Source organism: Mus caroli, chromosome 3 (assembly GCF_900094665.2).
Source record: "Mus caroli chromosome 3, CAROLI_EIJ_v1.1, whole genome shotgun sequence".
Classification (NCBI taxonomy): Eukaryota; Metazoa; Chordata; class Mammalia; order Rodentia; family Muridae; genus Mus; species Mus caroli.
Window position 1 is genome coordinate 74665808 of NC_034572.1, and position 20998 is coordinate 74686805.

At 37.2% G+C, this 20998-nt stretch overlaps 1 long non-coding RNA gene across 1 annotated transcript; it reads right to left on the reverse strand.

Moving 5' to 3' along the window:
* Positions 1-1084: 1084 nt before the first annotated feature.
* On the reverse strand, positions 1085-14641 carry LOC115030649. The gene is made up of 5 exons (XR_003836251.1): positions 14465-14641; positions 13752-14023; positions 11177-11325; positions 10016-10214; positions 1085-1142 (listed from the first exon to the last, which is right to left on the reverse strand). It is a non-coding gene; the product is annotated as an uncharacterized LOC115030649 (long non-coding RNA).
* Between the last annotated feature and the right edge of the window lie 6357 nt (positions 14642-20998).

A 20998-nucleotide genomic window follows, 5' to 3' on the forward strand; every position in this document is an offset into this window, starting at 1 on the left:
TTTAAAAGGAGTCAGTTGCAATGCAGTGAACTTAGTAGAGTTCTCTGAATATGACTCTGGCAGCTGACACTGGAGAGCAGTGTGCCACAGGGTTCTACAGTTTTAGTTCTCTATGGTTCAACTTCTACTGCTAGGAAATGATGTTGTCAGACATCCTGAAGTATCACTTTGCTGACAATTACTTAGTATGTAAAATACTTGGGCAGTCTGCTGTAACATATGCTGTAGTATATTCCAGTTGTCCAGTAAGCCATCCACCTTATCACCATTCTAAATACACAGAGTAAGTAGTGTTTTCTTGATTAAGTTTTAATTCGTTTTTAAATGCACAAGTAAATTTGACTTGGAATTTAGCTGAGTCTTCCCATTGGGAAGGAATAAAAAAGTACTGTCCATTTTTCTCTTAAATAAATTAAGTTTTTAAATGTCATTTTAAAAGGCTTCATAGGACAGGAAAAAAAAGAACAATGTTAATAATCTTTTTTCTCTGAAGTGCCATTTTCAGATATATCACACATTAAGGTAGTGTTGATGATATTTCCGAAGACATTGAATTTATTGTAAAACATAGCATCTAAAACAGACTATCTCAGAGGAAAAATATCTGAAAATCTGAAGCTTTGAGTGTGGAAGCACAGAGAAGAGGCCTCAAGTACTCTGTCATAGGTTCTAGAATCACACTGTCCATGCAACAGCTACCATAAGTTGCATGTGGATAAGTACATCTCAGTTAAAAGTTCAAATTAAAATCTAATGCAACTTAAAGAATCTTCTCCTTACTTGCTAGACACATTCAAGTGATCATTGTATTGGTGAAGACAGGAGCTTCATTTTGAGAGAGAGAATAAAATAGCACAGAAACACTGAAATTATTCATGCAATTGCTAACAATTCACTACTCGATGGACTCTAGCAAAAAAAGTTCCCGTCTAAGGATAATTGTGATTGGAATAACACAGGCTTCCTAGCTTTATGAGGCTATGGCAGAGCAGTCTTTCTGTCTTATAGACAATAGAGTTATTCAAAATAACACCCATTAGATCCCCATAGGAGTCAACTCTCTGCATGAGTCAGCAGATCTTACTTTGCCAGGAAGCTCAGGACATCTTCAGTTTCACCAGGGATGTTTGCAGCTTTCTGGGCTGACAAAAAAAAAAAAAAAAATCAGAAATAGAATCTGTGCACACATATTTATTGTAGCCATCATTAAGAGTGACTCAGCAACCTTGGAGGTAGAAGCAGCCCAATTCCTTCCAGCTATATTTTTTGGAGTTTGATGTAGGTCTTGTGTTCCTGTGAGGGTAACTGAGATCTACTAAGATAGTCTCATCAGTGAAATAGAAATCCAATTAATGCTTACAAACAAGCATTTGATGATCCAAGTGAAACACAATTTTGATAGGAATAAGAGTTAGGTAAATTTACTTTGAATCAGATTCACCTTATAAGGAAAAATTCTATATTTGACTTTCCTGGGTAAGAGCCTGGTCTCCACAGGATGTGATCATGTCTCTATCAGCCCGGGGCCCCCTAAGAACAGACTTAATTCCTTATATAGCTACTCATCACCTGAAGTGGCGTGAAAAAAATAAAGGCTAAGCAGAAGGGGCAGGGAGCTAGCTATATACCCCATGCTCCAAATAGCCTCTAGGATCACCTCTCCACCACAGTTTCTTAGAATTTCACACTTTAGATGAGTTACCAAAGGGATAGTGGGTTTCCAAAGGGGAAACCAGGAAAGGGGTAACGGTATAACATAATGTAAATAAAGAAGATATCTAATTAAAAAATTCAAAAAAAGTATTTTATATTTTTGTATCAGAGGTCATCCTGCAAGCACCAATTCTCTCCTTCTACCCTTCCTAGAACCGAACTCATAATGAGGCTGGGTGGTAAGCCTTATCATGGTCTTAGGTTCTATAAGAAAACAGGTTGAGCAAGCTCTGTAAGGAAGCCAGTAGACCAATATCCCTCTATGCCCTCTACATCAGCTTCTGTCTCCAGGTTCCTGCTCTGTCTGGGTTTCTGCCATGTCTTCCTTCAACAATGAAATATGGAAATATAAGTGGCTTGATTACTCACTGAGTCATCTTTCCAGACTCCTTGATAAGTGTCTTTGTCTCCTCTGTTGAAAATAGTGACTAGGCCTGACTTTGGCTAGACTAATAAATACATAAATGGCATGATGTTAAACTTCCATATAAGAAGGAACACAGTGATATGGAAATTTGACCTAACGCCTGAAGGTTCGCCTGAAGTAGTCCAGCAGAAGACACACATATACTATTTATAAAACACTCAGGTTTTTCAGATGGTCTTTAAAAGGCCTGAAAAGGGGTCTCAGGATGACTTCCTGTGTGTGTGCTTGTGTGCTGTTAGACCAGAACAGATGGAGGGAGCACACACTCCTGAGGAGCACTGTTGAACTATAATTTAACATCCATCAGTGTCTTCTAGAATTAGAGACAGCAGACACAGAAGAGAGGTTGTAATCTTCAGTCAGTTGTCATTTAAGAATACCAGAAATCCCCTTCCATTCCAACAAAGTTCTAAAGTAATGTAAAACTGCTCCTAACCTTCTTATGAAAATGTAACAACTCCTCATTGAGGCAAATTTATTTTATCTCACTTCACTAGGCTTGATCTGAAGTAGCTGTCATTTGTGATGTCTGATGACCAACAATTCATAAGGAAAGAAACAAAAGAAATCCAAAGGAAGTCAATCATTTGGAAGCCCACTTAGTATTCGGTTTTGGATCACAAAAACAAACAAACAAACAAACAAACAAATAAAAAAACAGCATTAGTGGGAGGTACTCTCAGACTAGGATTCCATGGGTTAAATCTGTGTGGGTGACATTTTATATGATACAGTATAATATAAGGAAAGACTAGAGCCTGAAGAATATATCTGCTCCTCTGGTGGGCAGCCAAGAAAGTAACCAAATGGAGTGACTTCAGTTGTTCATACCCTGAGTTTGCCAAAGGAAAGTAGTGAAAATGAAGTATTAATATTCCATATTTTACTCACTTTCTGCAGGCTATGCTGCCAGGTTCTCATGGTTAGTATGGTTGCTATTCTTTAAGACTCACAAATAGCAGTGTCAAGTGTGAAATTACAGTAGAGAAAATAAATATCAAACCATCAAAATCTGTACCCAAACACAGAGCATTTTTTCTATTGTCTTCTCTAATGGGATGAAAAATATAATTTTATCTACACATAACTCTGTAGGCTCCTCTTATTTTTATGTGGATTATTTGTCCATATTTTCTACTTGGGATTTTGCTGCAGGAATTCATGTTGGCATTCCTGGAAAATTCTACTGGATAAAATCCCATGTTCCCAAGTGCTTATTTGGCCCTTAAAAGTTTGTGGTGAAAGTATTAATTGTTCACATTGATAATATGTCACTGATCCCACTTAATTTGGGTATCCTTTTTCAATGATTCTTAGAGTTTGAAGAAGACAGATGGCTAAATTATCTATTGGGGGCTATACCTCTCGGGTAGATATTGTTTACTTCCTAGTAAACCATTCACTTAGCAGAAGTCAGGATTCATTTCATGATTTCTGCATCATTTTGATATTTTTCTTAAATACTAATGTTTTTAATTTAATTTATTATTTGTTCTGAGGTTAGGTATATAACACAAAATTTCCATAAACTCAATTTTGGGAGTAGCTACCACTATGGGTACTGTTGGGCCTACTCCAACCATTGAATGAATTTGAGAGAGAAAGAGGCAAAGGAGACTAATAGAGGATGAAGGAGAAGTGAAGAGATGAACCAACTTCGTTTTTTTTTAATTAGATATTTTCTTTATTTACATTTCAAAGGTTATCCCCTTTCCTCATTTCCTCTCTGAAAATCCCCTATCCTGTCTTCTTCCTCCTGCTCACCATCCCACCTACTCCTGCTTCCCTGTCTTGGCATTCCCCTACACTGGGGCACAGAGCCTTCACAGGACCTCTCATTGATGTTCCACAAGGCCATCCTCTGCTACATATGCAGCTGGAGCCATGGGTCCCTCCATGTATGCTCTTTGGTGGGTGGTTTGTTCCCTGGGAGCTCTCGGGGTACTTGTTGGTTCATATTGTTGTTCCTCCTATGGGGCTGCAAACCCCTTCAGCTCCTTGGGTCCTTTCTCTCACTCCTCCATTGGGCACCCCATGCTCAGACCATTGGTTGGCTATGAGCATCCTCTTCTGTATTTGTCAGGCATTAGCAGAGCCTCTCAGGAGAAAGCTATATCAGGCTCCTGTCAGCAATAGTTGTTGACATAGATAATAATGTCTGGGTTTGGTGACTGTGTATGGGATGGATCCCCAGGTGGAGCAGTCTCTAAATGGCCTTTCCTTCAATCTCTGCTCCACACTTTGTTTCTGTAATTCCTCCCATGGGCATTTTGACCCCCTTCTAAGAAGGACTGAAGTAGCCACACTTTGGTCTTCTTCTTGTGCTTCATGTGGTCTCTGAATTATATGTTGGGTATTCTGAGCTTCTGGGCTAATATCTGCTTATCAGTGAATGCATAACATGTGTGTTCTTTTGTGAATGGGTGACGTCATTCAGGATGATATTTTCTAGTTCCATCCATTTTCCTAAGAATTTCATAAATTCATTGTTTAATAGCTGAGTAGTACTCCATTGTGTAAATGTACCACATTTTCTGTATCCATTCCTCTGTTGAAGGACATCTGGGTTGTTTCCAGCTTCTGGCTATTATAAATAAGGCTGCTATGAACATAGTGGGGCATGTGTCCTTATTACATGTTGGAGCATCTTCTGGGTATATGCCCAGGAGTGGTATAGCTGGGTCCTTAGGCAGTACTATGTCCAATTTTCTGAGGAACCACCAGACTGATTTTCAGAGTGGTTGTACCAGCTTGCAATCCCACCAGCCATGGATAAGTGTTTCTCTTTCTCCACCTCCTTACCAGCATCTGCTGTCACCTGAGTTTTTGATTTTAGCCATTGTGACTGGTGTGAGGTGGAATCTCAGGGTTGTTTTGATTTGCATTTCCCGATGATTAGGGATGTTGAACATTTCTTTTAGTGCTTCTCAGCCATTCAGTATTCCTCAGTTGGGAATTCCTCTTTTAGCTCTGTATCCCATTTTTTACTAGGATTATTTGTTTCTCTGTAGTCTGAAACAAATAACCCTATTTTAAAAATGGGGTACAGAGCTAAACAATAAGTTAGACTCAAGAGATCCTACTTCTTTACCAACAATCACAGTCTAAGCAAAGCAGCTGCACTCTGAGGACTTGAAGCACACTGATAAAATCATCTCTTATAAATGCGCCTACTTGCCAGCTGTTAAATTCTATTAAAATGCCCCATCCATGCTGTCTATCTTGAATTTTTTCTCTTAACAGCTGCAGATGATAGATAGAAGCCCAGATGTATTCGGGAGTATATTATGTAAAAGAAAACATAACATCATTTATGTATACTCCCAATTTAGAAGACAAAGAAATGTTTAAATAATCTGATGATATATTGCAATGATTAATTTAACATATTTCCTTGGTATTAGAATCCCTGTTCTTGTATTTTAGGATACAAAAATGCACCTAAAACAATGTACTATATCTAAATATGTACTTGAAGACATTTTAGAAGTCCCACCCTAAAGACACTTAAAGGTCACTTCAGAATGACTAGAATGTTTGGAAACAGAACAAAAGAAAGCTTTGAGTTTTAGAAGTGATGGACAGGTCTATAATTCTTAGTTTTTTTTAGACACACACACACAAAAATGTAAAGTAGCCAATGCAAGCTCCTTGAATTTACAGATGAAACATTAATGCAGCTCCAGGGAAGAAACCTGAATGTCTTCAGTCTTCCAGATAAAAAGAATGATAACAAGTACACCTGCCAGGTGACAAAGACTGTGAAGTGATTAATGTCACAAGGTTGAAAGATGCCATTAAGGACAACATGTGTCAACCTGAGAATCTAAAAGAGTGTGTGCCGGAAATACATACATTTCATCCATTTGCTTAATGCCAAGTTAATATGTTTCATGAAACTTGAAGTCAATTTGCCTTTAAGCAAAAATTCCTCAAGAGATTTTGCACCTTTAGCTTCAGAATAAAAAGATTTTGAAGACTCCAGCCTGAATTTTAGTAATTATTTGGGTGGTATTTATAGAATAGAGGAGAGAAATATTTGTTTTGCCTTTTACATATGAGGTTGGTACCGTGCCTCATTTAAACCACATTGTTCTTTGACAAATAGCTTGTACCGATTGAGGAATGAAAGACTGTCAGAGCAAGGTGTGAGCAAAGCTCATTCCTTTCACCTCTCTCCTCATCAATAGACCTTGCATAAGTGAGGGAAAGCACATAGGGTGAAGAGTTCATGAGAATACTGTCACACGGACATGTACAGAACTGAAGGAGATTCTTAGAAGGCCTGATCCTGGCCTTATTGAGACTCCAGCAAGCTCTAGAGCTACCAGAACACATCTCCAGTAACGTAACCAATCCTGAACTCACTAAGTTGGCTTAATGTAAATGCCCCTACTTTGTTTCTCCTCATCTAGGCTTGCAAGGTCTGTAATTTAGAAATCACCTTTGATTACCTTGATGTTCTTTGTGTCTGTAACACAGATAATTTTAGTAATCTTTTGCCAGTTTCCTAAAGATAACATTAGGTAGGCTCATCTTTTCTTAAATTTACTTTCTCAATGTTGTCTCCTCCTGCCAGAGTTTTTCACCAACTCCTCTATGGCTTTAAGACGGTGTTCCTCATCCACCTCCCACCTACCCTCACCCACATCCCACCTGCTTTCACCCACCACATACCCACCTCACCTCACCTCACCTCACCTCACCTCACCTCACCTCACCTCACACACTTCCCAGCATCCTCCTTCCCTGGGGCATCAAGTCATTATAGAATTAGGCCTCTCCCACTGAGGCCCAACAAGTCAGTACTCTGCTACATATATTCCTGTGGGCACTGACCCGCCTGTAAATGCTCTTTGGATGATGACTTATTCTCTGTAAGCTCCCAGGGGATCCAGGTTAGTTGACACTGTTGGGTTGCATCTTAACAAATCTTTGACCTGTGACCTTCTGAACCAAAGGCAAGTTTCAGTTAAGCCTGCCCCTTTGAGGCCTCATCTTCAGAAACGCTTTGGGTTCTCCATTCTACTAGCTTGGATCTCTTTTTCCCTGTGCAGTGCTTATACCTCATTGCTAACTAAATGAGATTCTTTAAATCCATTGTAAACCCATCCTTACTGAAGAAGCAGTTCTGTAAACTTAATTGAAAAATACATGGAAAGAGCAATTCTCAACTGCATATGGAAAAACAAAATACCCAGGATAGCCAAAACAATTCTCAACAATAGAAGAACTTCTGGAAGAATCACCATCCCTGATCTCAAGCTGTACTACAGAGTAATAGTGATTAAAAACTGCATGGTATTGATACAGAGACAGGTTGATCAATGGAATGGAATCAAAGACCCAGAAATAAATCCACACAGCTATGAACACTTGATTTTTGACAAAGTAACCACATCCATACAATGGGGAAAAAGAAAGCATCTTCAACAAATGGTGCTGATCTAACTAGCAGACTGCTTGTAGAAGAGTGCAAATTGATCCATATTTATCCCCTTGTACAAAAATCAAGTTCAAGTGGATTAAGGACCTCAACATAAAACCAGATACACTGAATATAATGGAAAAGAAAGTGGAAAATAGCCTTGAATGCATTGGCACAGGGGAAAATGTCCTGAATAGAACATCAGTGGCTCAGGTTTTAAGATCAATGAATGACAAATGAGACTTCATGAAACTAAAAAGTTTCTATAACACAAAGGACACTGGAAAAATCAGCAACCTAAAGATTTTGAAAAGATCTCCACTAAACCTACCTACATCTGGTAGAGGGCTAATATCCAAAATGTATATAAAACTCAAGAAGCTGGACTCCAAAATTTTCCAAATAACCAAGTTAAAAAATAGGGTACAGATCTAAACAGAGGAATCTTGAATGGCAAAGAAGCACTTAAAGAAATGTTCAGCATTCTTAGTCACTAGGGAAATGGAAATCAAAACAGCCCTGAGATTCTATCTTACACCAATTAGAAGGGCTAAGATAAAAAACTCAAGTGACAGCACATGCTGGCAAGGATGTGAAGAAAGGGGAACTCCTCCATTGCTGGTGGGATTGCAAACTGGTACAACGACTTTGGAAATCAATCTGGTGTTTCCTCAAAAAATTGAAAATAGTTCTATCTGAAGGTCCAGCTATACCACTCCTGGGCTAAATGCTACAGCATACCACAATCACACATGTTCTTCTATGTTCATAGCAGCCTTATTCATAATAGACAGAAACTGGAAGCAACCCAGATGTCCCTCAACCAAAGAATGGAAACAGAATGGAACACTATTTGGCTATTAAAAAAGATGACGTCATGATTTTTTCAGGTAAATGAATGGCACTAGAAAAGATCATCCTGGGTGAAGTAACCCAGACCCAAGAAGGCATGCATGGTATGTGCTCACTGATAAGTGGATATTAGCCCAAAGTACAGAATACACATAATACAACCCACAGACCATAAGAAATTTAACAGGGAGGAAAGCCCAAGTAAATATGCTTCAGTCCCATTTAGAAGAGGGACCAAAATAATCACAGGAGGCAGAGGGAGGGAAAGACCCATGTGGGAAAGAGTAGGGGGGGTGGAAGAGGGGTAGGATCAGGTATGAGGAGGGGAGACAGGATAGAAGCCCAGAGGGCAAGGAAAATGAATGCAAATATGTGGCTTCTGGAGTGGGGGACAGGGTGAACCTCAAGAAAGTCCCAGAGACCTGGGATGTGAAATGATCTTGGGAAATAACGGGGTTGACCTTAACTGAAATGACAAGAATAAGGAGATAGAGTCTGAAGGGATCATTTCCAGTAGATAGACAAGGCACCCAGTGGAGAGAAAGGGTCACCAAACCTCCTTCAAAAATGTTGATCCAGAATTGTTCCTGTCTAAAAGAAATACAAGGACAGAAATAGAGCAGAGACTGAAGGAAAAGCCATCCAGTGACCTTGGAATCCATCCCATTGGTGGGCACAAAATTCTGACACTATTATTAATGCCATGTTGTATTTACAGATAGGAGCTTGGCTTGACTGTCCTCTGAGAGGCTTTACCAGCAGCTGATTTAGACAAATGCACATACTTCCCAGCATCTATTGGACTGAGGTGGTGGGAATCCTATGGAAGAGTTAGGGAAAGGATTGAAGAAGCTGAAGGGAATTGCAACCCCCAAGGAAGACCATCAGTGTCAACTAACCTGGACCCCTGGGACTAAATCACCAACCAAAGAGCATACATGAGCTGGTTCGAGGCATTTGGCGCATATATAGTAGAAAAATTGCTTTGTCTGGCCAAAGTGGTAGAAGATGCACCTAATCCTATAGAGTGATGCTCCAGGGAAGGGAATTCAGGGGAAATTGTGGTGGGGATGGAGGGAGGGGGAGAACACCTTTCTAGAGGCAAAGGGGAGGGGAGATGGGATGAAGAACTTTGAAGGGAGAACTGAAAAGGGGGGCAGCATTTGGAATGTAAAGAAATAAAACAACTTTTAACAAAAGAAAATACACTTAGCCAACAATCTAATGTAAGACTTTGGAAATACTGTGCTACTCACAATGTAGAAAGCTCTAACTTGGCTCTGTTATTACAAGAGAAAAAATTTACAAGTAACAAAACGGTTTCCATAATAGAACCTTGAAAAGTAATCAGTTGATATTTGAAACATGATAATACTAAATGGCGGTAGTCCATTGTACTTGCTGTGAATGACTAAACTTGTCTATCAACTAGAGATTAATGCCTAAATCTCTTCTTAAATCCCAATCAGGAATAGGAAATTACAGTGTTAAACAAAACTTTATTTTCATGGAAAAATATTGCAAGTGGCTAACTTAATGTTTTCAGCATGTATTTTGAATTTTTAGCTCTATTGTTCAACAGAGATGTCTCTTACATTATTTTCAGGCAGATCCCTTAAAATGAGCTTAATTCTTAAATTTGTAATTATAGTGAGAGAAGCTGATCAGCAGTCCACAATGTTGCAGGGTATCAGCCAGTCCTCAGCCTCAGTAGATAGATGATTGCATCAACGTTGGTCAGGAATCTTCCTTCAGCCAAGGTTTCCCAGGATGCCTTCTTCACTGTATCTAAGCCTGTTAGTAAAGTCAGAGCCACATTTAGTTTGACAAGAAAACCACTAAGATGTTGGATAAACTATCTTCTAATTATTAAAAGATTGAAAGGATACATGTAATTATAACATTGGACTGAAAACAAGGTTTTGTGTTTATTTCACTAGAACAATCCAGTGGTATAACACCCCCCCCTTCAGTTCAGTAAGAGATAGTAATGAAAACTTTAATTCCACAAGTCAATTTGTCTCCGATGAATTTATGGACGAAACAGCTGTTCCTGCTGGAGCATTTAGGGTGTTTCTCTGCTGATGAGTTGCTGTCTCCATGGCAAGGGATGCCTTAAAACAGCCTTAGTTATAAACGGCTTTGATGCTCCATAATATTTTAAGTGGCTTCTCAAGCCTCAATCAAGATAGCTTTAAGTGAGGGAGTCTATCCTTCTCTAGGCAATGATTTGTGCCTGTGACACAAATATGGCACAGGGTTACCATATTGCTCCTTTAGGTTATATATAAACTGCACTTTTATAATATCATTTTTCTTACTTATGAAAACATAAAATTTGAGATTTCAGGAAATCAAAAGGAGGACATGTCTCAGATAAACTAAGAGCGCATGTTCATTACTGTCTGATACTTACATGTCCCAACTGTCAACATTTGCCTCTTGATTTTCTCAAGCCCAAAAGTCCTAGGGATGGGAGCTGAGAGTCAAGAGTTACTGTCACATTTAGTGTTGAGCATTGGGTAACACAGAGTGTCTGCTATGCACTATGGTGGTTTCTTAATTGTCCACTGACTAATGAAGCCAAGAGGAGGGACCCAAAACTAGGAAATCCACTGGAAAGGAAAAGAACAGTCCCTTCTGAGAACCACACTTTGAATTTTTCTTCTTAAATTTAAAAGAAACAAAAGAAAGTTGAGTGCATCAATTATATACCCAGTTGTCGCCCTGACAATAGGAGGTAAGACTATAAATACCTGCACTTCTCTGTGAGAGCTCACTGGTAGATTTCCATTTAAACATCACTCAGCCATAAGCTTTGTCAGCTCATTCTGTCCTCACATGTTTATTCACCCCATGATTTGGAAAGATGAAAACAATCGTCCAGTGTCCCAGACCATCCCATCTGCAAAGTTGCAAAAATTAAGAAACAGTCAGATGTCAGGCCACATGTGTGTTTCCAGCAACTATTTTCAGACACCTTTAAAAATACATAAAGCCAGGAAGGAAAGGGGCATCCTGGTTCCTGGCTCAGCCCTCAGTATTCTGAGACATCTCAGAACAGAATAAAAGATAGTGTAAGGTTATCCTGTGAAGAGCATCCAAGAAAACCAATGGAAAGCCCTGGCACCATGAATTTTTTAATTAGAAAATTAAGACACTAGTCTTTTATTAATCCAACAACAAGAAAAAGAATCCAGGGTAGATAAGTGGGGACAGACAAGGGCCCCACACTTAGAAAACGTTCTCGCTAGTTTTAACAAATTAGGAAATGTAAAAACAAATTCCAATGTTTTCTTAATTTTAGAGAATCTGAATGTTAAGATTGTTTTAAGGTTTTGTATTTTATTTTATTTTATTTTACATATATGAGGCTAGAAGAAGTGGTCAGATTCTCTGGAAGTGAAGTTACAGATGGTTGTAAGCCACACATAGGCTCTGGGAACTAATCCTGAATCCCCAGGAAGAGTTGCAAATGCGCTTAACCATTGAATCAGCTCTCCAACTCTCAATGTTAAATTTTAAGTTCAAGCTTCTAACCATATAAAATATACAAAACACAGAGACCTTCCATGATCCATCTAGTATATTGGAAAGTGTCCGGATTTTAGAGCACAAAAACTGGCATGAGACAGTCTTTGTCATTTCATATTGCCAAGATCCTAGAATCTCCATCCAGTGTCTTGGGTCTAGTTCTTCCTTCTGTATTGTATGTGGTTCTGATGAGAGAATCATAGCTGTGTAGCAGAAAATTTGAGCTAATTATAATATATATATATGTGTGTGTATATGTATATATATACACATATACATATATATACTCATATATGCAGCATATATATCATATATACATATAGCATATGTATATATGATCATTCAAATTATATATATGTATATATATATATATGAATATACATGCATACACATATACATATAAGTCCTTACAGATCACATATTTTGTTAGTTTCTTGAGGATTTGGTGAGATAAATATTTCAAATTTATATAGGATGCATACAATTATCTTAAAGAACTCAGGATGTCAATCTTAAGATAACAAAGATCTGTAATTTGGTGATGATACATGTTTATATAATAATTACATGCATATTATATAATATCTAATTAGATTATGTAAATATAATTTTATATAATAATTATATATAATATGAGAGAAATTTCTTTCAATTAAGAAAGCATGTAAGCCTTTCAATTTTGGATTTAATAATTTAAACTTTGCCTTTTCAAGCATGAAAATTCAATAGCTACTGGGGCACTGTTTCTTTAGGCAAATCTGGATTAAATCTGAAACTGCTTACCTCTTAGGTTCCCAGGAAGACAGGGCTAAAATGTCATGCATAGTGTTCTATTGAGGGATTGATAATGCTGATAGAATCAGATTATTATTTTGTGCCCTGGAGCAAGTCATCTTATATTTTCATATCTTTTCTCCCTGGGAAAATGGCTGTCAGTGTATGTTCATTAATGGAAATGCTGTAAGCAGCTATGGAGCTTGCTTAAAGCAAGAATTTTGTTCTTCCCTGATAAAGAACTCATGACAAAAAGACCTCTCTCTCTCTCTCTCTCTCTCTCTCTCTCTCTCTGTGTGTGTGTGTGTGTGTGTGTGTGTGTGTATGTGTGTGTGTTGGTGTGTGTATGTGAGGGGTATATGTGTTTTTCTGGCTATTGTGAATAGAACAGAAATGAAGAAGAACGAACAAGTATTTTTGTTGTGAGACTTGGAACCCTCTGAGGGTCCAAGGACTGACAAATCTCACATGATTGACATATTAAACTTTAGAGGTTAAAAGTAGGATCAACCTCACTGATTTTCATAGCCGAAGCTCCCACCAATAATGAATAAGTGTTCCTCTTTTTCACACATGTACCAGCATTTGTTTTCATTTGTTTTCTTCAGTTTAGCATGAGATCAAATGATGTCTAAAATTAGACTTGGATTTCATTCACCTTATGTCTAAGGATGTTGAACATTTAAACAAAATATTTTATAGACGTTTATGCCACTGCTTTTGATGCTTCTGTTCCATTCTGTGGCCTATTTTATAATTTGTTTGCTTGTTTTCTTGGAGCTTGTTTTTGAGGGGTACTTTTTGTTTGTTTGTTTGTTTGTTTGTTTGTATATTTAGACACCAATATTCTGTCAGATACAGTTAGTAAAGTTTTATTTTGTTTTGTTTTGTTTATCTTCTGTATGCTGGAGTTTCACTCAGTGATGATATCCTTCACTTTACAGAACTCTCTAACTTTCACAAGACTTCATTGTTCAGTTATTATTTTCTATTCTAATTGAATCTTACTCAGAAAGTATTTACCTGCTCCTCTACATTTCAGTGTACTACTACTTTCTTCACTCTCAGGTTTCAGACAGCCGGTATTATGCTGAAGTCCATTGATACATCTAGGTTTGAGGTCTGCTCAGGGTAAAAGGTCGAGACCTATTTTCATTCATGTATGTGGCTATTCCATTTGTTCAATGTCATTTGTCGGAGGTGCTTTCCTTTCACCAAGAATCTAGTGGCTGTAAGACTTTTAGTTAGAGCCTCAATTCTGTTCCATTTTTCCCAACATGGTTGATGTGATCCATCTGCAATACAGACATGCCCTAGATTTCAGTTTGTTCTGACTGGAATACAGACATGCTCTTAGTACATACCTTTAATCCCAAACAATGACAGGATAGTTAGTTCATAGTAGAAAACAGCCACATTTGAAAGTGTCATCTAAATAAGGGACAGGCAAAGTGACAAATCAGAGAATGATTTGACAGATTGAATCAGAGATAGAATGACCAACTCACAGGAGAATATCAGAGGAAGAGAGGTTATGTAAGAGCAGCAAGACAGAGAAAAGAGTGGCGTGGTATGGTGTGATGTGGTGTGTGGTGAGTGGTACGTGTAAAAGGTACTTTTACCAGGGCAGTTTTACAGAGACAGGTTTCAGAGAGAACAAGCCAGATACAGATGGAAACAGAAGGAGCCAGAGAATGAGAAGGAGGCAGAAGATTAGAACATACTGACAAACTTACTGAGGCCAAGCAGAGCAATCCCATTAGAAGCCGAGAGATGTCAGTTTGAATTAGTCAGCTTGGAAGATTAGATTGTATAGAGACTAGAAGCCTCTTAGGCTTAGTGATAGAACAGAGAAGGAAATGCTCTGGGCTCAGCCTAAGCTGTGTATTCGCAGGGTTTGGGTATGGCTTTCTTCATTTTATCTGAGGAAATAAAAGCAACATTTACAGTATATCACATACATGTGGTATGAATGTGGTAAGATGAATGATGAAGCAGAAAGGGCCAACTAGATGGGGAATGGTACTGCATTGTAGAAATGGAAAAAAGAAAAAACTAACCTAAAGATTTAAAAAAATATATGAAAACCTAGTTGGAATTTCCTAAAATATATGCATACACATATAAAATGAGGTTAAATAGAGTTAACCTGGATATGTATGGGGATATTTCTATTTCTAGGTGTCATAAGCTATTTTTAAAAAAAGTACCCATAGTGCATTACCTACCTTCAAGTTGTTGGTAATGTCTAAAAAAGAAATTATGATAAGAACCCATGATAAATGCATGCAGCATTTATTGAAAACACTATGAAGACCAGTGGTGAAAATAGGAAGATGAAATTTCCAAAAGTAATCCAGAAATAAAATGTTGTACATAAAAGATAGGTTCTAAAAACTATCTTCAATATAAATGAGCTCCCAAACAAAATTAGCAGTAGGAAAGAAACCAGCTAAAGACTAAAAGAAACAGTATTATTTACGAAAGTTTAGCAGCAATTATATTTTAAAAAGGAAGGGTAATGTGTTACTTCAATGTTGTTTGAAGCAGGGATTAGCAGAGATTATCCTCAAAGCTCTACCAAGAAGGAAAAGATGTGTTAACAAAGAAATCAAAAGAATCATAATCTTCCAAAACACTCAACAACAAAAGAAAACACATACAAAAATAAAATGAAAAGACTCCAAGTACAAAACAAAATCTCATAACTATAAAAAGCAAAAATTTACAACACAGAAGACCATAAATCCCTATAAGTAAATAAAAATCATTTATCATTCTTATTTAGACAAAAGAGTTTTTTTCTTTGATAGAACAACAAAAAAAAGGAATATACTCTCTCCTTTCTACCCAATATCTATTGCTCACTAAGCCTCAAAGGAAATAGATTAAAGAAGTAAAAATAGCCGAGAAAATGCATTCCAGACAATATGTCACTAAGCAATACCAAAAAATCCACAAAATCATAATAATGATGACTTTTCCTGCATGGATTGAAAAGTTTTCTCGATTCAGATTTTAAATTTTCAGACTGTAACAATAAAATATGTAACTCACTGAGATATAATTAATATGCTTTTCTTGAAATGTTCATAGTTTTATATATTAACATAATAAAGAAAATGTGATGTGGCTACAGAATGGCTATTTCAGCATAGATAGAAGAGTCATGAAATCCTCTCTTAGCTAAGGAGCTATTGGCAATTTATGTATACTGGGTGAGGAAGAATCAATGTCTAGTCCAGGGCAGCCCTTGACAGAACCAAGATCCACTGAAATGGCTCCAGAGCAAGGACCCAAACTCAAATCTTGAAACCATGTAAAGTCAGATCTAGCATTATACATCAGTAATTGCAGCATTTTTACATGAGGTTTACAGGCCAAGGGTAGAAAATCTCTGGAATCTCCTGGGCCAAATGTCCTGGGAATCACAGGAAGAGAAAAAAAAAAGACCCTGTTAAAAAGGTAGAAAGAAAATATGGACACCTGAGTTTGTCTTTGGACTTTTACACATGCTCTATGGCATGCATGTGCTTAAACTCAGAGTAAACACACACACACACACTCAGACAAACACACATACCACATAGAATGAAGAAAAGAGGGGGCACACTATTTAACCAACTAACTCAAAAGTTAACCAAAGAGCAATAATCCCCCAAATATCAAAAGGATAGTTTGGTTCAATATATTACAAATATAACCACAGATGAATGTGAATTATGAATATCACAATAACTCTCAAAAACATGAAAATCATATAGAACTGGAAATCCTAGACAATGGTATTATACACATCAATGGAAATTATAAGATGCAGGTGCAATCACACACTTTTGAAAAGCCATCAAAGAGCTAATGTTGCAAAAACTTCTAAAACTGATCCATGCACAGATAAATCTAAACTGATGATTGATTCCTCCATAAAAGAGTCAAAATATGTAATTCACCCTTCATCTCCCAAATACCTGACACAGATTAATTTAAAGCCAGCGCTGCAAACTGTCATGAAGTCTAATAACTTTAATGCTGCTCAAATTATTGCAAGGCTTATAAACACAGTCAATAGCATGAAAATCTTCATGTTGAGAATTAAACCTTTGTCAATCCTGTGAATATGTGGACAAACACACAGAGAATATAAACAAGCTCTCCTAAAATTCTATGTGAATTCAACTCAAAGACAGAAACTGATACTTATGTCAAATGCAGAAAGTATCAGAAGATAGTTTATTAAGAATCAGAATATTACTAAATATGAAAAACCACTTATGTTTCATTCTTCTGAGAGATGAAGCAAAAATCAACAGATCATCCTGATGCATGCCGAAGTCATCTGACATAGACTACAAATGTATTATTATTTCAAAAACCCAATACATGACATCAGAATGGATACCACCTCTCTGTATGCCAAACATAAATACACATACAGCCATATAATCTGTACAGTAGTATTCTTGTTCTATGGGAAGCCATGAATAGACCTCTATTTTTTCAACATTTTATACTTTATTGTATCAAAAATTAAAATGTGCTGAAAAAGAAACACTAAGTTCTTCCCAGTATAGTAGTCAAAAAAAATCTTACTTTGTAATTAAATAAATATGCAGAACTAAGTCTAAGTCTTCCTATAGCAACTTCAATAATCTCATCACAAGACAAATACTTTCTGATCAGAAGGCTGCATTATGTTTTTGTTTCTGATATATTTGAGAACCAGAGTGGTGGTATAAAGGTTAAAGCCAGCACCTAGGTATTAGAGACAAAAGGAATGCAGGTTTGAAGCTAGCCTGAGGTACATAGTCAGAGGCTGTCACAATCTATCTCTATCTCTATGTCAATGTATATCTCTATGTCTATCTAATCTATATCTAATCTAAATCTATAATAGTATGTTATATATTACTATATACCATATGTTATGTACACAATATAATATATATGTATATTTTTAAATGTATACATACAAATCTATTCTTTTTTGGACATTCATAATAAAACATTTTCATTTCCAAATCAGGCAAATTCCTATAGATCCTGATGACACAAGACATTTCTCATTCTATTGCTATTTCAAACACTACCCCTTCTTTTAAATTGTCTTTAAATAATCAATATTTATATTAAATATTTATCAGAAATTTAACATAACAGAAGAAGAATTCAAACTATTTAATTCTTATAATTCAAGAAATTTAACAAATGCAGCAAATAACTTTCATTCTCACGATGGCTACTGCTCAGCTCTCACACCACCAGAACACTGAAGGCATCTAAGAACACAATTTTCCCTTCACAATGAGCATGAGTCACTGGTGATGGTGAAGAAACTTTTTGCTACTTCTGTCTCATGTATAACATACTTGAGGGGCTTGTTTTCAGAGAGCTCTTACATAGCTCTCTATTTAGATGACCTCAGTTTAAAAATTCTCTGGGAAGACAAAAAGTGTCCTGGTTCATTACATATTATTAAATGGATTTAAGGTTGTTTTGAAACTTTGGAAAAGAGATACGTAAGAATATTTGAAAATTTACCTCCAGATTAAAGACTCATCTTTACTCATAGATAGATAGATAGATAGATAGATAGATAGATAGATAGATAGATAGATGAAAAAATGTAAAATATCACTTTCAAGATACCATTCTAGTTATTTTTCATTTTTGTATTTAATTGTTATTTTCAGCCAACTTATTCTTTACATATTTTCTAATAGTAAAAATATGACAGAAATAAATGCAACAGGCATTCATATTATTCATCAAAATTGATCTATTTTTAATACTCTACTTTCTATCCTGAGATATTTAGAAGTTGGTTGTTCTGAAATATAATTGGCAAATGGGTACCTTAGGCAGGCTCAAGCCAAAGTGTGCCCCTGAGTAATTCTGCCATACAACAGACCTTATATTAAAGAGGTTTATTGGGGAGAAGGAAGAAGAATAAGAACCTGGGAAAAGGGTAGAGGCAGGCAAGAGTGTATATAGACAGGTAGACAGACTTGGAGGGCAGAGGGCGGAGAGAGTCGCAGCATGGGACAGTTCCTTATGTATGCAGCACACATCTGTTACACCTGGTGACTGCAGGTCATGTCATAAGCAAGTGCTAGGTCCCTGAGGGCAGGCTAGCAGAAACGCCTGGATGCTAACACTGGTACTTTAGACTCATTTAAAGACACAATCACATACAAACATTTATACCTAAGTACCTGGTGTCTATGTCCCAAATGAGAGCATTTTCCTTAATAAAAATGTAATGTGTCGGGCTGGTGAGATGGCTCAGTTGGTAATAGCACCCGACTGCTCTCCTGAAGGTCCGGAGTTCAAATCCCAGCAACCACATGGTGGCTCACAACCATCCATAACGAGATCTGACTCCCTCTTCTGGATTGTCTGAAGACAGCTTCAATGTACTTACATATAATAAATAAAGAAATAACTAAATCTTAACTAAAAAAAAAAATGTAATGTATCTATCACACCCATGACACCTAACATAAATATGACAATATGACCTCGTATACTAATTTTTATACTTACAATTTTCTACTTATCTCAAATTTTCTTGAGAGCCAATAAAAACTGGCCCACCCAATGTATATGTTTATAAATTTACTTCTTTCAATACTAAAATAGGAAACTAAATCTGTTTTGGAAAAAAAAAACTGGTATATGCATGCTAAGATACTTAAAATACTTTGAGAATCCCAAAGATAGAATAGTGAATTTTGAGCAGAGGGTGAGCAGATTTGACTGTGTTTTAAAATAGGGTAGAGCTGATGACAGATACAGGTGGGGTCCTGCATATGTCTAGTGGAGAAACAGAGAGCAGGGTCAGGAGACCATGGCACTTATGCTAATGACTGAGGAGTTCGGAGGCTCTCAGAACCTCAGCTGTGGAAGGGAATGATCTACTATTCCAGTTCCATTATTATCTGTACAAATAAAGTGAAAATTTTTAGCTTTCCTTTTCTTGATACTACAGACATCCTGTTCTTTATTTTATCTCTTAATACTTTTAAGGCACAGTTAGAATGATGGTGAGAAGCATTGTTTCAGAGGAGAGGTTGGCTTTCAAGGTTGTAGCATTCAGCACTTACTCTTCTCCCTTCCCCCAAATAACTGTCCTTTACATCAGGTCTGTTGCTTGGTGTCATTACTCAGGGATGCACCTTGATAGGTTCTTTCACATCCCTATTCTGTTCACAAGAGATGGCAGTCTTCATTTAACTCCAGTTAGCCACACAGAGAACTGTAGAGCTCTGTTGCTGCTGAACCGCCTCTCAAATGAAATCTTGACAACAGATTGAAAATTACAGGAGACTCATAATCAAAACCCAAAATGAGACAGTGAGGAGAGGCAGACATTTGTAAAGCCCCGAAGCACATCTGCCGCCCTTCCTGAAACACCTGGCTGCCCCTGTAGGACTTCCATGAAGGCTGGGAGAACACAGAAATAGCCTGATAGAGATCTAAGTCTGTATACGCTGTGAGGACAAATGATGCAGAGGCAATGGCAGAGGAGGTTCTGAATATCACACAGCTCTTCTATGTGTTTTTCATAGAGGGCAAAGACTGCGGTGTAATAGGGGATGGGCTTGATGAGAGATGCAGAAGCAGATGTCCTGCCTGGATATTTAAGGAGCTCCTTGTTCCATGTGCCCTTATTTTTCATTCCAGTAAGATATCCAGGGCAGAGATAAGCTATCATTATATGCAGTGCCTTAAACATTAAGATTCAATCAAATCTTCCCAAGATGGCATCTATTTCTATTAGTTTTTGAAAAATATCTTCATCCAGATTTCTTGCTGGGATAACACAGCAAAAATAATGCTGAACCTACAGTCTACTCTTTTAAATAGTTTTGAAATTACAGAGATTCCCTTATGAGGGGGTTACACAAATAGCACTAAGAAATGATATTAAAACTTAATATGAAGCCTAAACTTAATAGGAATCCATTTTGTGAGGCAGAAGTCTACATTCTAGCATCCATCATCTCAGATAGAAAACAGAAATATTTTTTTCTAGGCTACAGGATTCACTATGGGATAGTACTCATGCCTTCTCCATTGTTGTAGACTATGTAATGGCAATGATTTCTTCATCTAGGTCCTAAACTAGAGCAGACAGGTTTATCCTTCCTAGGTTACACTAAAGAGGAAAGTGTCATGGTCCTGTGCAGAGCTCCTTCTGTCTAAGAGAGATACAGCAGGATGACAGGAGGTATAAACAGCCCAGGGCACTACGCATCTGACCTGCATTG